This window comes from Megalopta genalis, chromosome 12 (genome assembly GCF_051020955.1).
Source record: "Megalopta genalis isolate 19385.01 chromosome 12, iyMegGena1_principal, whole genome shotgun sequence".
In the NCBI taxonomy this organism is placed as follows: Eukaryota; Metazoa; Arthropoda; class Insecta; order Hymenoptera; family Halictidae; genus Megalopta; species Megalopta genalis.
The window spans coordinates 12,868,972-12,885,413 of NC_135024.1; the positions used below are offsets into that span (position 1 = coordinate 12,868,972).

Genomic DNA, 16,442 nt, shown 5'->3' on the forward strand with positions numbered 1-16,442 from the left:
TCATCTCTAAATTCTTCAACGATCTTAACACTATGTCGTCCGGTGGCATCACGCTGGTGCCATGCAAAAACTATCTGTTGTTATGCCGGTGACACCACTTTGGTGCCATTTTAAAAAACTGAAATAACATTTGAACTATATTTCTTGGGTGTTAAAAAGCAGCGAACTAACTATAGCATTGTGCTTATTTAACTAAGAATTAAGTACGAAAATTCTTGGATGACATATCTTAATTTTAGGAATTTATATTAACGCCATCTTTGAAATTTTTTTTAGATCTAAAATTTCCAAGCTATTATGCCGGCGTCAAACAAAAGAATCATATCTAAGATCTGCGGACGGCATAGTGTTAATACTGTTGCGAATCACTCCGTTACTCTCACGTCGCGGCATTTTATTTACAATATACAAGGTGTCCCAGGTTTTAATGTTCAAACTTTGTCAGTGTATTCTATGGCACAAAGTAAGAAAAAAATGTTATGTAAACATAGGTCATATAGAGCTTTATTAAGAAGTTATAACAAAAATTCAGAATAGGAATAGTAATCAACTTGCTGTTACTGCGAGCATTGGCTTGAATAGATCAGCACATGCTGTGTGTTTATGTAAGCTGTGTTTATTAATACATTTCGAAATGTGTATTAATAACCGTTGTTGACAATACATGATTGACATCGATCGAAGACTTTTTTTTACTTTTTATTTTTTTTTTAGTTGATTACTATTCCTATTCTGAATTTTTGTTATAACTTCTTAACCCTTTCGCGCCGAGCACCGCATATATGCGACATCCACTCGATGACCTGTGGGTACGGGCGCCGCATATATGCGGCATCGAAACGAAGTGTATACAGAATACGCGGATGTGTAATTTGTAGCAAAAACGATAAAAGAACGGATTTGCGGTACGAGTGCAAAGATTACAATGTTGGCCTTTGTATAGATCCTTGCTTTCAAATATATCACACAGAATTATATTATTAGTTTTTACATATTATTATATTTTAATCATTTTCGTCTTAATAATTTTCGTAATTATATAAATACCTATGTTACCTATAATTTTGTAAGTCTTTTTAAATTAAAAATGTATATATACTTGTTACATTAGAGCAACGATTGTTTTATTCGGCACAGTTATTATTTAAGACTTGGAACAACATATATACAGAAACCACGCGCACTGTGCATATTTCCGAAGCGAGTTTTCGTTCGGTGATGGTACTTCGGCGGATGGAGCTGCCGTAGCGAAAGGGTTAATAAAGCTCTATATGACCTATGTTTACATAACATTTTTTTCTTACTTTGTGCCATAGAATATACTGACAAGGTTTGAACATTAAAACCTGGGACACCCTGTATAAACTATAACACAACTCGATACAATTATATTTCAGATCTTTCAATTTGAAATGTTGCTCGTTCAACAGTTCGATCTCGACTCTTCGATTATCCGTTGGTAACACTCTTCCGTGGCAACCCCTATCTTCTATTATTTTTTAAGGAGTTGTTCACAACAGGGCAGTTTCACATTACAGCGACTTGATTTGGACAAGTCGCCGTAACAATACCTTAATCGCCCTTTACTCTTAATTGCACTTGTACGCTCGTGCATCGAGCACTGCCCTACTATTTGGCCACCTAATCAACGATATCGAATTGACATGTTCGAAAGAACTCAGGACCGATTTGCATCCGGTGTACCTCTATTCTGGCCGCCCCGTGACAGCTTACGACCATGACTATGTTCCCGTATTTCGTCGTTGAAATTTCCCGTCCCTCGAACACAGGCGTCACGACAGATATTCGATTTGTCCATAATGCGGTAACACGGCTCATGCCCATAATGCAGTAATGCAGTTACCTGCTCAAATATACTGTGACACCTCAAACTTAAATGTTCCGTCACACCGGACGGGACACGCATACTTTTCGAGGCGGAATTTCACCGAACTCTGTACGGTCGACGCAACTGTATTAATCGCATTATAATGGCAGCGAGTGGAGCAGGGGCCGGTTAGCGCGGGGTGATCAATTGCTGTGCCTTCGGTTCGTTTGCGGGCATAATTCTGCGGCTGTAAGGAAAAACGGTGCGTGTCGCAATTTCAAAAGACTTAAGTTGTCGCATTAATTGAACCGTAGCATACAGGATTCGCGTATTTATCGGAGTAAACATCGTGAAAGCAAATTCTATAGACTCCTCGACAGAATTATGCAATTTGAAACATCGCTAAGGCGAAGCATTAATGATTACATCTTTGAACAGTATGAGCCATTTATTTTGACAGTGACAATAATTTTAAAATCCAGATATTTAACGATTTCGCGTTTTAATAAATTCAAAAATATCGGTAACCGATAACACGATAATACGATCGCGTTCTAGAGGCTTTGCTGAAATGAAATTATACAGCGTGTCCCAAAATTATGGTATTTCCGGGAAATGAGGGGCTCATGAGATGATTTGAAGTAACTTTTTCCTTAGCGAAAATGCAATCCGCGGCTTCGTTTACGAGTTATTAACGAAAAACAGTGACCAATGAGAGGCTAGATCAGCTGGCGCGAGACGGCTGAGCCAATGAACGGAACTGGGCTTCGTCCGTTCGTTGGCTCGGCAGCCACGCGCTAGCCGAGCTCGTTTCTCATTGGTCAGTGTTTTTCGTTAATAATTCGTTAACGATGCCTCGGAGAAAATTTTTGTAAAGGAAAAAGTTACTTCGAATGATCTGAGGAGTCCCACATTTACCGGAAATACTATAATTTTGAGACACCCTGTATATAACGTAGAAATGTAAATATTGAAATAGCAGACTCGATATTTTTGGAAAATCGATTTAGGTCACTTTCAAAATAAACGGCTCATGTCTCGGAAGTGAAATCATATGGCATGGAATGTTCTCCTTAGAAACCACAGAATTAACTTTACGGTCCGTTCCATGCCGAACGGATCACATTTTCCCGATGTTACGGATTTTGATTATATTGAAAGTAACGCGGACTGATGCTCGCAACTGTGATTATTATTTTAAAAAATAGTGTCATTGGCCAAGTATGGATTACTAAAATTTTTCCGAGCGCATTAACGACACTTGAAACCTGTCGATTTCGTTTTGCCACTTCATTAAAATAATATGAGGTTTGGGCGGTGGTGAATGTGACCGTGTTAACCTTTTAGGTACGGCTGAATTCTGCGCGAGGCTATTTCTCTGGACGGCAGAGTCTGATATGTACTGTACAGAGTCTGATACTGTATATTCTGTCTGTATATACAGGGTGTCCCAAAAATGTCTCGCAATCCGAAAGTGGCGGGTTCCTCAGGCCATTTGAAGCAACTTTCTCCTTTACAAAAATTTTCTCCGAGGCACCGTTAACGAGTTATTAACGAAAAACAGTGACCATTGAGAGGCGAGCTCAGCTGGTGCGAGGCGATCGAGCCAATGAGCGGAACTGGGCTTCGTGCGCTGGTTGGCTGGGCCGCCTCAAGTCAGACGTACTCGATTCTTATTGGTCACTGTCTTTCGTTAATAACTCGTTAACGGTGCCTCGGAGAACATTTTTGTAAAGGAAGAAGTTGCTTCAAATGATCCGAGCAACCCGCCATTTCCGGATTGCGAGACATTTTTGGGACACCCTGTAGACTGTTGTAAATCAATGTGAAGACGAAAGAAGAGTGAAACAATGCATATGAAGACGATTATTTGGTTCAAACGATGAGCGAGTGAGCTACTAGAGCAAGCCACTATAGTGGCGTGTTGTTCTGAAAGATGACATCCGCGAAAGCCACTATAGTGGCGTGTCGTTCTGAAAGATGACATCCGCGAAAGCCACTATAGTAGCGCGTCGTGCCTAAAAGGTTAAGGAGAAAAGGAGAGGGGAAGACGTTTCGTCCGGGGCCCGCTAGAGGACTCATCAGTAAGGCTATCCTAGCGGGCCCTTGCCTTAGACGTTGGGATGTCGGTAGGGAGGACGAAGCCTGTATATATACAAATTGAGGCGGTCGGTTACTTGCGGGAAGAGAAGCCATCTGCTGGCGGGTCTGGAGGTAGCCGCCACAAGGTGATAGCGGCACGGTCATAGTGAAGCGCGTGGTCCGTTTACCCGAATCTGAAATGAAAAAGGGAGAGCTCACAGGAGAGGAACATATTTTTCTCGGGCTTTTAAACACGCGACCGTGGATAAAATTTCCAAAGCACAAATATGTTTACTTTTCGGATGTTGAGAAAATCTCTTTTAGAAAACAAACAAATGTTTTTCGGATACGTGTACTCTTCAAGATTGCCAGGAAAAAAATCGCGACCTTGTATTTTTAATAATACAATAATATAATAATAATATACCATAATTATAATATAAATTATAATATAATAATAATATACCATAATTATAATATAAATTATAATATAATAATAATATACAATAATATACAAATAATAAACGTGAAGACAGTTTTCGTAAAAGTTAGCAAGAGCTGGAAATTTTGAAGGCTCGTGGCTCTTCAATAATTTCGAAATTAGAAAAACGACGACATAAACAACGTATTTCAATATCATAAAAATTCCTGACATCGAGATACAGAAATGATTGATGGCCTTTACATTGATGGAACAGGACATATTAAATTTTTGTATTCGAAGCTAAACAAAAGAAAAGAATAAAAAAGAAAAAGAAAATGTAACGCGTCTTATTTGATAGATGGAAACTTAATTATGCCTGGAAACGAACCGAAGGCACAGCAATTGATCAACCGAACAGTAACCGGCTCTACTGGCCAACTATCCGCGACTCCGTGGATTTTTTCTCATCTCCGTTCTTTTAAACGCTGCTTATACGAAATTCTACACACCTGCTAATCTCTCTGTATCGTAAACCGAAGAGTTTCTTCGCCTGTAAATAAATCAAATCAAAATCGGATGAAATCCCATTCGGATCGGTTAGCAACGATTTACACACGCTAATGATGAAAAGATTGAAAAAAAAAGAAGAAATTACAGTCGTCGGGAATTTCTTTCTCCGTTTGATTCGTTCCACGAGACCGTTCGAATTGCACAAGAAACCTTTCTCCTGCTGGCATCGCCGCGCCGGCTAGATAAAATAATTAGTTGGCTCGTTTCAGATGGAACATCCTGTAGGAGCGGGTAATTAAAGAGACGCGGCCGGAGAAATGCGACAAGTTGCTAATTGGCCCGGCGAACAGGTTGATTTTCGAGGTCGGCCGGAGAAAAATCGGCGGGGAACTGTAACGCCGAATGGGGGGCCGGTGTTTCGCTATCGATTTGACGGTTTTCGGGGAAGCATAAACCACCACGGCGAGTCGGGAGATTGATCTTTCGCAAGAGCGGGAGACCAGAAGCATTTCGTATCGTTTCGTATCGTTCCGTTCCGTTTCGTTTCGTTTCGTTTCGCGCAGCCATTCCCCCCGAGAGCAATAAAATTTTATTAACGAATAAACCCGATTGCTGTCGCGAGGCTCGCGACGTTTTCGATAACCGTGTAATTGCGCGCACCGTCGCATTAACCGCGCGGACGATTTTCGCGAAACGGGGAGCAAGGGCTCGTGAAAGCTCGCAAGGGCTCCTAGGGCTCGGACGCGACGAAATTAGATCGGCCGTAAAGGTTCTATCGGTCGCGGGGAATCGGCGTTAATTGGTTAGTTTACGGTCCCCTTATCTGCGCACGAATTTACGAGCGAACGGGATTTTTCATAATGGCGGGGCTTGTTCTAACAGCGCGTTGCAACAAACTACTATCATTATTATCATTATCGTGCCACCGTCCCCCCCTCCTCTTCCTCTCTCGCGCACGCGGACGATATTACGCTCGACTCGGAACGCGGCGAACAAGCTGCAAAATTACTGAAACCTTTCACGCGTTACCTGCCGGACTCTGCTTCGCAGTTCCGAAAAATCTCTTCACCGCGAGAGCGGCCTGTTCGTTTTCGGATTGTCATTGACTGGGCTCGAACAACTTTCGTTTCCAGAGTGTATTTTAACACCAGAATTACCCATTCGTATCGTTTCGTAACAACGACGAGATTCGATTTATTTAAACTTCGTACGATTTCTATTATTTATTTATTTATTTATTTATTCCTTATACGGACACAAAACCGTTTGTGTCCATTTTGCACAATATAAAAAGACAGCTGTTCTGTTCAGATAGAGAACAAAGTTATGTCAAGACAGAACAGAAAAAGAGAAAGAATCCAATAGAACTGTAAAATCACGCATCGTACAAGATAAGACGGGGCTTGGATCCGTTTGGGCCCTGAGTATAAATGTCGTTATTTGACTATTCAGATTCTGACAATGAATTGACATTTCCACGTTTCTCTAGGTTAAAACAAGGAACGAAAAAGGGTCTGGAGATGGCACTTGAGAATGACAAATACGTTAAAATAAGATGATAAATGAAATTATAAGTGATCCTAAGTAGACTGGGGTAGATTTTTGTCAAAAAGATCCACCCTCCTAGTGTTAATATAGAAAATTCAATTGTAGATTGTAGACTCGATTTTGAACAATGTAACTGCGTCGATCTATTTTTAATATCTATTTTTAATAGATATTTTTAATATCTGTTTTTATCGATCACATTGGGTTTTTTTGCTATTTCTTTGTGAGGAAATAATTTTAGGCAGAATGTCTTTCTTGCTATTTCCTTATGAGACGTGCACACGTAGACCGCAGCTAAGAGGTTGAAAGAAGACATTTCAGAGCCAAGAATTATAATATATGCTTGACCGAAAAAGTTTTGCTGAACATTTCTCATAGAAACATTTTTATAATATCAGAGAACTGTGAAGGAAAAAATCAGAAACGAGTCGTTTTTACTGGTATGGTAATACTAGCGTTAAGAAATCCCTGCAGATTATATTAGGGGTACCCGTAAGTAACTTCGATTTCTCTTAAATTGTTCGCGGACATGATTTACTATTACGTAACTTGTATGCTAATTAAATTTATTGACATTTAGAGAATTTATGTCGAATTTTTGGAGGGCCACATCAGACATTTGATGCTTTACGAGTTTTGTGAGGGTAACAGTGGCGCTAGCGCCAAGAGCGCCATTTATTTTGTACACAGGGTGTTCATTTGAAAACTTGATGATCGCTTTGAAGGTTAATTGGAGGGTCATCCAGTAGAGCACGCTTCACGTGTCCACAACACAAACGTGGATTCAAAACAATAAACTGTCGCCGTTCTCAAGGTAAAATAACGAAAAAAGAAATTTAAAAAAAAATGCTGAAGTTCCATAAGAAAACGAAATTTTCATTTCATCAACACTAGATTTACGGAGCACAAAAAGCAGCTGTTTTATATTAGTTTATAAAAGTAATTTATTTATTCATTATTTTGATTTTTATGATTATATTTTAATTAATTAATAATATTATTTAATAATATAGTTATAGTTAATATAGTTATTAATATAGTTAATATAATTATAGTTAATAGCTTATATAATATTATATAATGTAATTTTATGATTATATTTATAATATTTATGATTATTATTTCATTATTTTCATTTTTCATTTATTTTGATTTTTAACAAGTGTTAACATTGTAAATTGTAACATTTGCCGTAAGTAACATATAAATTGAATAAATAACTCATAAATGCATCTTTACTATGTGAATAATCGTAAATTAAAAAATTAGTGACCCGTCATTTTGACGGTTTCTGGTGTTAAATATCTTTGTAAGATGAAATCTTACGCGTGGAATAAAAGTCGGTAAAAAAAATATAGGTTGCTAAAAATATAGGATCCTAAAAAAGAAATAATAAAATAATTGCACTTCCCCCTTGAAATCGAGTAACTTTTGTATTGAATATTTTTCCCGTAAATGTACTGTTGCTGCGATATTTAAATATGAAATATACAAGTACTTTTGGATATCAAAAAGTTCGATCTTCGCGACGATTTGAAATTTGGCGAGACTCGTCGAATTCGACGAGGATCTAGCGTCGGCTGAGATACAATTTTTCAACAAATCGTCTGCGAAGATGAGAAATTGCATTCCATTCGGCAATTCGCATAAAGGTACAATGGCTGACGCAAGTAAAACTGGTCTTCGGCATTATTTATGGGCACCATTACCGCAATCTTCGGCGATTTTTTCAGACATCGTCGAGACGATAACGTTCGAAACACAGTCATCGACAAATTCGAAAATTAATAGACTCCTCATGCCGAACGTCTCTCAGATATCGTAAATATTCGTAGCCGACTATGATCAATGTATCAAAGCTTAATTTCTCCGATCGCTAACGTTAGGATATCTCCGTTTCGGTGTATACAGGTGCTCGATCGCGATAGCCATAAATCAACCGAAGCAAATTAACGGAGATCGTCAGCTTCGGTTCCTCTGAAATCATCGAGCTATTTCTGATCGAGACTCGTTCTCCTCGATCGCCGCCGATTCTCCAAATTCCGTCCGCGAGAAGAAGAAACGTTGAATTGAACGAGGAGGAAAAAAAAAACTTCGGTCCTCGTTAACAGAGAGGATATTACTGATTACGGGATGAGACAGGAAGCTCCGACGGAAGTGAAAGGTCCCGTGATCGAGGATCGAGCGCCTCGTCGATTTTTAATCGACGCGAAACGCCGATCGTCTGGTCCCAGGCGAATTTCCTGCTCGATTCCTTAATCCTCTCGGATTAATCGCGCGCGCGGGCCCCGAAAGAGAGAGGCGCGAGGTCCGCGTCCACGTCCACGTCCACGTCCACGGGGCCCGTGGGAGAAGAGAAGGGGGCCCGGGAGCGATCGCGTTACGCGGGCCCCAAGTGCGAACTTGACACCGGCAAGGACGCGTTTCGAAAGGAGGAAATAAAAAATACACCGCTGGCCCCGGACCGTTAAAGGACGCGGCTCTCCGCTCCGCTCCGCTCGGATCGGCTTGGCTCGGCTCGTCTCGTCTCGACTCTCGGCTGCGAGTCAGCTGTTGAAGACGCACGCAAACCGGACCGGGGCCGAATAAATCATGAGTAAAAGGATCCCGCGATCGATAGTCTCGGCCTCGAGATCTCGCCGATCGTCGGAATTAACGAACGTCTTCGCGCGAATCGCGAAACCGGTAACGGGACAGACGAATTATTCGTGTCCGTCGGCCTCTCCGACGCCTTTTGTTCCGACATTTTTATATTTAGAGGCTTTTTGAGACGCAGCATCCTTGGGGTTCAAGGAAAAAGTTTCAGACCGGGCTCGGAATTAACGTGCAGCGTCGGCTCGTGAGACGCGGTTCCCTGTCCAAGAGTAAACGCGTCGACTCCTGCGATGTACACCCCCCTCCAAAAGTATCGGGGCGCTAATAGATAATGAAATAGATTTGAAAACTCGACAGGAAATTCTTATCGTTTCGTCGGTTTATTTCAAACGTAATTTTATGAAACTGTGACAAGCAGAGGCGAGGATTATACAGGGTGAGGATTTACACAAATTAGTCCCCACGATTTTTCAACCCCTTCCGACGGTCTGACGATAAAATGTTTCCTGTCAAAGTTAATTGCTATTTAACACGTTCCGTGCCGAGCTATTTTTACTCGACTTGTCACTCTGGCCATTTGATATTTTAGCTGAAACTTGATGTATTATGTGTACATTATTAATTATCGTATATATAACAATGCAACAAACCTATTATTATGAGCCATTCTTGTGGTGGAAATTAATTCGTCCGTCCTAAATTTGTTAGAAACTATTTCTTTAGCGTTTTCAATAAACGTGTAACCATGTACACGTGGTACAAAACGTGTTAACCTCCAGGAATTGCAATTGCTTAATTTTAAAAACAAATTGATTTTCAATTAAGAAACAAGGTCGCCGTTATATTTTTAAGCGAAACCGAGTCATTTTAACTTCATAATATTGTAGGCAACATCGAGATGCAAGGCTCGAATAGTCGTGTCTCCTTTTCCCAAATTGTCCATTTTTGTTTACAAGCTGAAGGAAAATTAGGGAGAATTTACTTTATTTCATTCTGCTCACTAAAAACGTATGCCGAGTTTGTTCCATACTTCACGCTCGGTATAACACGCCTCCTTTCCCGATGTGTTTTCTAAACATGTGGAATATAGTGTAAAATACATGGAACCAAATAGGAACAGAAATAATAGACGAACTAATAAAACGGGTGCCGAAATTGGTCCAAGAATTAATTAAAAACGCGGTGGATGTATTGCCTTGTCTTTTATAAAATTGACGTTATTTTCATTATAATGTTAAATATATACAGGGTGAGGCACAAATTAGTCCTCACGATTTTTCAACCCCTTCCGATCGTTAAAAAAAAAATGTTTCCTATCACAGTTAATTAGTACTGAACCGACAAGCAACTGCAATTGTTTAAATTTAAAAATAAATTGATTTTCGATAAAAAAGACAAGATCACCAATATATATCACTAATATATAAGCCGTTTATTTTGAAAGTGGCCTAAGTTCATTTTTCAAAAACACCGAGCTAGCTATTTTAATATTCACATTTCTACGTTATACATATAATTTCATGTCAGCAAAGCTGAAACAACGCAGTGACCCTTAGGAACACAAAAACATTATACCACCATGTTATCAATTAGCAATATTTTTAAATTTATTATAAATATCTGGATTTTCAAATAAATGGACTTAGGCCACTTTCAAAATAAACGGCTCATATAATACCAATATATTTGTATAAATGAAACTAAGTAGTACAATACTAACATAGTATTGTAGGCGACATCCAGCTACACGACGACCTACAAATGACATTGAAGAAAAAATTGTCACGAATCGATTGTCAAAATATTTGAAATAATTCGGCGACACATAATACCAAGGTCTCACATGTAAACAAAAAACAAATGGACTTACAAATGGTTACAAATGCTCATTTATTCTGTTTCAGACTTTAACGCTTAAAAAAAAATAAAGAAAAATTTATATAAAATCTAATTATTTTTGATCTTGCGACAGTTTCGCCGAATTATTTCAAATATTGTGGCAATCGATTCATGGTAATTTTTTCTTCAATGTCATCCGAAGGTCATCGTGTAGCAGATCGTTGAATTCGTCTCGACGTCGCCTACAATACTATGAAGCTAAAATTGCTTAGTTTCATTTAAAAATATAACGGTGACCTTGTCTTTTTATCGAAAATCAATTTGTTTTTAAAATTAAACAATTGCTATTTCTTGACGGTTAAGTACCAATTAACTGTGATAGGAAACATTTTCTTGACAGACCATCGGAAGGGGCTAAAAAATGGTGGGAACTAATTTGTGCTTCACCCTGTATAATCTGCTTGCCACAGTTTCATACAATTAACTTTGAAATGATATTATCTTTCTATTTTTATTAAAGTTAATTTTAATTTAATTTTCTATGAGTATCTTAATACTTTTGTAGGGGAGTGTACGAGTGTCACTAATTTTTAATTTGGTTTTTAAATTTCTCGTTTATTGTTATATATTGAACAAATTGAATGTTAATAGGATCTTTAGAATGCAAAATAGTTAAACCGATATTTGCTATGATAAATTTTAATTTTCTCTAGTTTCCGTTTCATTAATTCAATGACTTCGATATTGTGAGGATTTTGGGAGGTTTGCGAATTTTGAGTAATTTGGAGTAAATTCGCGTAACACGATCGCAAATACCGATAAATAACACACGTGTGCAATGCAGCATTATCGCGGCTCGAAATTCGAAGAATATTTTCACGGTAGAGGCCTCAAAGGTGCTCGCACAATATTCTTTATTGGCTGTTTTTCCCGTCTCGAATGAATTCCAAATGAATTCGAAATGAACAACGCCGCGATAATGAAAGCTCACAGTGAACTAAGCCAACAGCGTAAAAGACGGAGAACTAAAGAAAACAGTGGACAAAGACGAAAATTATTGACTCGTTTGTATGACGTACTGGCGAGCCTATGATTCGTCAGCAGTTACAATGCATTTCATGAACGTAAAGTGTCTGGAAATCTTCACAATAAATTTCGTTGGAAATGCAAAAATTAAAACAAATTTTTAACAACGTTTTTTATTGTAACCAAGCAACGGTGCCATAAATTTTTGAAAAGTTTTTTTTTAAACATTGTCTAATAAACTAGTTGTTTTAATATCTGAACAAAATTCAGATCAGTTGGTCCAGTTTTAAATAATTTATTCCGTTTTAAAAGGTGCCCGAAAATTAATTGTTTCAGAACGTTACATAATCTACCTATATGACTTATCGTGCATTTTATACATATGAAATTTAATCTTGTGGCTTATAGAACAGTTACACATGTAACAGTTTTTTTTTAAGTATAAACAAATTTGATAATATAAAAGCTATCTTGAAACTCGATACAACAATATTTAGCGGTGCCATGGAATCACGACTCTAGTGCACGAAGGGTTAACGCTAAACCTAGCATGGCGGTCAAAATAAACGGTTTCACATTTTTATTTCAAAAATTGTTCGAATTGTAGAAACATTTTCGTGGAACATACAGGGCCGCTCAAAAATATGTGGACACCTCCTTAACTCTTGCTATTATCTAAAAAGAAAATTATGAAATCTTTAATAATAAACTTGATGAAATTTCATCGTACAATGTTAGAGATCGCATTTAATCAATAATTAATAAAATAATTCACTAATAATAATGAAAAAAAACAATTATATTTTCTTCTCATCAATATATCCGTCGTGTGATTTTATAAACGCATTTACTAGTCGTGGCATTTTGGCTGTTACTTTTTTCATTACTTCGCTGTCAATTAGGTTCCACTCTGATCGTAAAACTTCCCATAAATGTTTTTAAAAACAAATGTTCTTTTTTTCAATCTTTTTTCTGGCGTAAACTTTTATTTGTTTGAAGCATTTAAATAGTTAAATCGTTCAATCCGATGTTATCAAAGTACATTGCATACACATGCATTCACAATGGAATTTAACAATGATCATTTAACAATAACAATACACGTTATATTTCCTAGTAAAATTGGCAAGTGCTCACATACTTTTAAGCGGCAGTGTAATTAAAGAAATGTCTTAAGTCGAGCGTTAAACAAATCCTGTCTGGTTATTCCTCTAAAGCATCTCCCGCGTCAGTTACTTTCAGCGTTCGTTAGATTATTTTTTACATCGCGTTTAGCGTTGACATTGTTTCGTACGTTACTCTAGGATTCGTCCGATCCCTTTGAATTTCGGGACGTTCTCCGAGAATCGCAGCGATCGTTTCACGATCAGAGCAGAATCCTGCGGAACCTATTGTCCTTGCTCGTTCGAGAGAAACTGTTTCCAACACAAAGAACTTTGTGTAACAGAAAAGAAAAAGTAAGAATCGCCAAGAATAGAGATTAATTAGTAAACGAGCTAGCCGGAGAAGACAATTGCGTCTTGGTCGATCGTTACGCGAAATAATTGACTCGTTTCCGCTGGATTCCGCTGGATTCCGCTGAATTCCGCCGCGCGACAGCGTTTCCTAAGGCGTTTCCGCACAGCCGCGCAATATGTCGTCGGACAGATCTCGCGGCGTTAATTCGTTCCGCTCGGTTCGTTCCGGCTCGTCGCCGTTCCGCGCGCGCGTTCCTCGATCGAGCGTACCCGGCTAACCTTCGATCGCGCCGCGATCTCGGAGCCGGAGTCGAAATTTCTGGTTTCCGGAGTGGCGTTCTGCGCCCATAACGGTCCGATGCTCCCGTCATCGATCATCCGTGGAACCGATTCAGTCCACGGGAGGACGTTTCGTCCGACGCGGCGCGTGAGATTCCGCTCGCCGATCCAACGGCGGCCAACCAGCCCCCCCGAGCTTTGACTAAATTATTGCCATAACGGTTGTAAATTTGTAACGGTCTGAACGCGGCTCCGGCCGCATAGTTCCGCCTCGGGAGACGCCGCGGACCTGACCAAATCACCGGTAGTAGAGTAAAGGCTCTCCTCTCCTCTCCTCTCCTTTCCTCTCCTCTCCTCTCCGGGCCGCCTCTCGCAGGACAATCCGCTCGAATTTCCTCTCGAGCCCCGCGATCCTGCGCGCCCACGACTTCGACCTAATTTGTAATCAGGTTTCTTTCGACCCGATCGGGCCCGGCTCTGAAAAATAGAACTGCCACTTTTCCTCCGGGGAAACTGGGAAGTTCTACGAAGTTGCGATCGCGATCAATTTTCGGAGCGGCTACTTCAAACATTGGAACGCGCGTCTTCGAACTTGGAACTTTCATTCCATTACCCGAGAATCCTCGATTTCATTTTTCCGTCGGGATCCTCCGGCGCTACGGACCGAAGAGTGCCGATCGTATTACCGTTCCATACTGTTCGAGAGTTTTCCGAAATATTCCGGATCCAACTGATTCTACCATCGGCGAGAGATTATCGCTCGATAAACCGCGTCGGACGATTCTCGCGGGGCCGTTCATCGCGGCAGCGTGTTTACGATCGCGGAATCGCCGGGTTAAGGCTCTTAGCGGGTTAAGAAGATGCAATGAAAGGAAATCCCTTCTTTCGATCGGCGTCTAAAGTAGGAAGACCCCTTAAAAGTGTCGAGAGTCGATCCGGCGTGAACGCGAGCCGACGAATCGGATCATCGACATCCGTGTAAGAGCGCGCGTTATCCTTCGAAGGCCGTGGATCGTAGTTGCGATCCTGGGGCGTGGCACGGACCGATCCGTCGTGTCGAGTCGATCCGAGAAAGGAATCTGTCGTTTTACGTAACGATCCGCGACCAGCCAGGAAATCGACGCCTTCGCATCTTTTCCAAGGCGTCTATACGGTCCTCGCGTTTCACCCTGCCGGGAAACGTCTTCGTCCTGCGTTCCGTCAACGATCGCCTTATCGATCGTCGCGATCTCTCGTCGCATCGTTCCTTTCCTTCGGCTGACAAAATTTCGAATCTTCCAAAGAGGGAACGGGATTTTCTAAGAGAATTTCGGAGGTCCTCGTTAAATCGGTAGCTTCGTTTCGCCTGGCGGCACGCTCGGAATCCGTTTCCTTCTGGTGGTATCAATTAGAGATCGGACAAATTAGAGCACCGCGCCGATTCGAGCCGATATATCGATAGCGCGCGGAGGTCTGGCCGATCGGAAAGCGTCTCTTCTTCCGTCGTTCCTTCTTCCGAGGCGACGAAGAGGAGCGAGAGGGCCGAGCGGAATAAAAGGCGGCATTTAAGGCTGCCTAGACCGAGAAGGAACGACCGACTACCGTACAAAGAGAGCCGAGAGACACGAGTGGAGCGAAAAAGGAGCGAGGAGAACGCGAGACGCGGAGGAACGATGGAATAAAAAGAAGGGAAGGGGAATTAAGAGCGCAGGAGGGAACAGAAGGATCGAGAGAGCGAGAGAAAGAGAGAGAGAGAGAGAGAGAGATCTATGCGGTAGCTGAAGCCAGTCAGTCAGGTATGCCTGGAGGCTAGGCCATGATAGACAAGGTCATCCTCTCCCCGCCTCTACACGTACGCTCCGGCTACCGCCAATCCTCGTTTACATTTTATTTATTTATAAATATACCGCGGTGCTCGGCTAATGCGTCGACATACACGCGCACGCACCTCCTCGTTGCCCCCGTCTGTCCCCGTGGTCGTCGATGAAAGAGGAAGCGGAGCGTGTTCTGGAAGGAGCTATACTGAAACGATGGAACCCCTTCACCTGTCGATCGACTCTCGTTGTTCCGCTGTTCGGGGCGCGAACACGACCGCCGACACTCGATCGAGGCGGCCTGATTTTCGCGTGCGTTTGCACGCCACCGCCAGCACCGGAGGACGCTTTTCAAAACCATGACTCGTCGTTCCTTTTCAGAAATTTTCCGAGCGACCGTCCCGAAACCGGAGCAAACCGGCGTTCTTCCGCCGCACGAAACCCTCGATATTTAATATCCGCCGCGTCCCGACCCTTTAAATTATCCTCTCGGCCGTGTTACTCGCGTTCGGCATCCCTTAACCTTTTAGGTACAGCTGACTTCTGCGCGCGAGGCTATTTCTCTGAACGGCAGAGTCTGATGTGTACTGTACAGAGTCTGATACTGTATATACAGGGTGTCCCAAAAATGTCTCGCAATCCGAAAGTGGCGGGTTCCTCAGGCAATTTGAAGCAACTTTTTCCTTTACAAAAATTTTCTCCGAGGCACCGTTAACGAGTTATTAACGAAAAACAGTGACCAATGAGAGGCGAGCTCAGCTGGTGCGAGGCGATCGAGCCAATTAGCGGAACTGGGCTTCGTGCGCTGGTTGGCTGGGCCGCCTCAAGTCAGCCGTACTCGATTCTTATTGGTCATCTAGTGTGAATCCGGTCACCGCGAGGGTGACGCGGATATGTTTCCTCGCCCTTACGGGCATACACAGCATTCTTATTGGTCACTGTCTTTCGTTAATAACTCGTTAACGGTGCCTCGGAGAACATTTTTGTAAAGGAAGAAGTTGCTTCAAATGATCCGAGGAACCCGCCATTTCCGGATTGCGAGACATTTTTGGGACACCCTG

The 16,442-nt window shown here is 41.2% G+C and overlaps 1 protein-coding gene across 4 annotated transcripts in view; it reads left to right on the forward strand.

Annotated features, from left to right (window-relative positions):
* Positions 1–16,442, forward strand: part of LOC117222890 (zinc finger protein rotund) — a 353,257-nt gene that overhangs the window by 326,265 nt on the left and 10,550 nt on the right. The window lies entirely within an intron of this gene.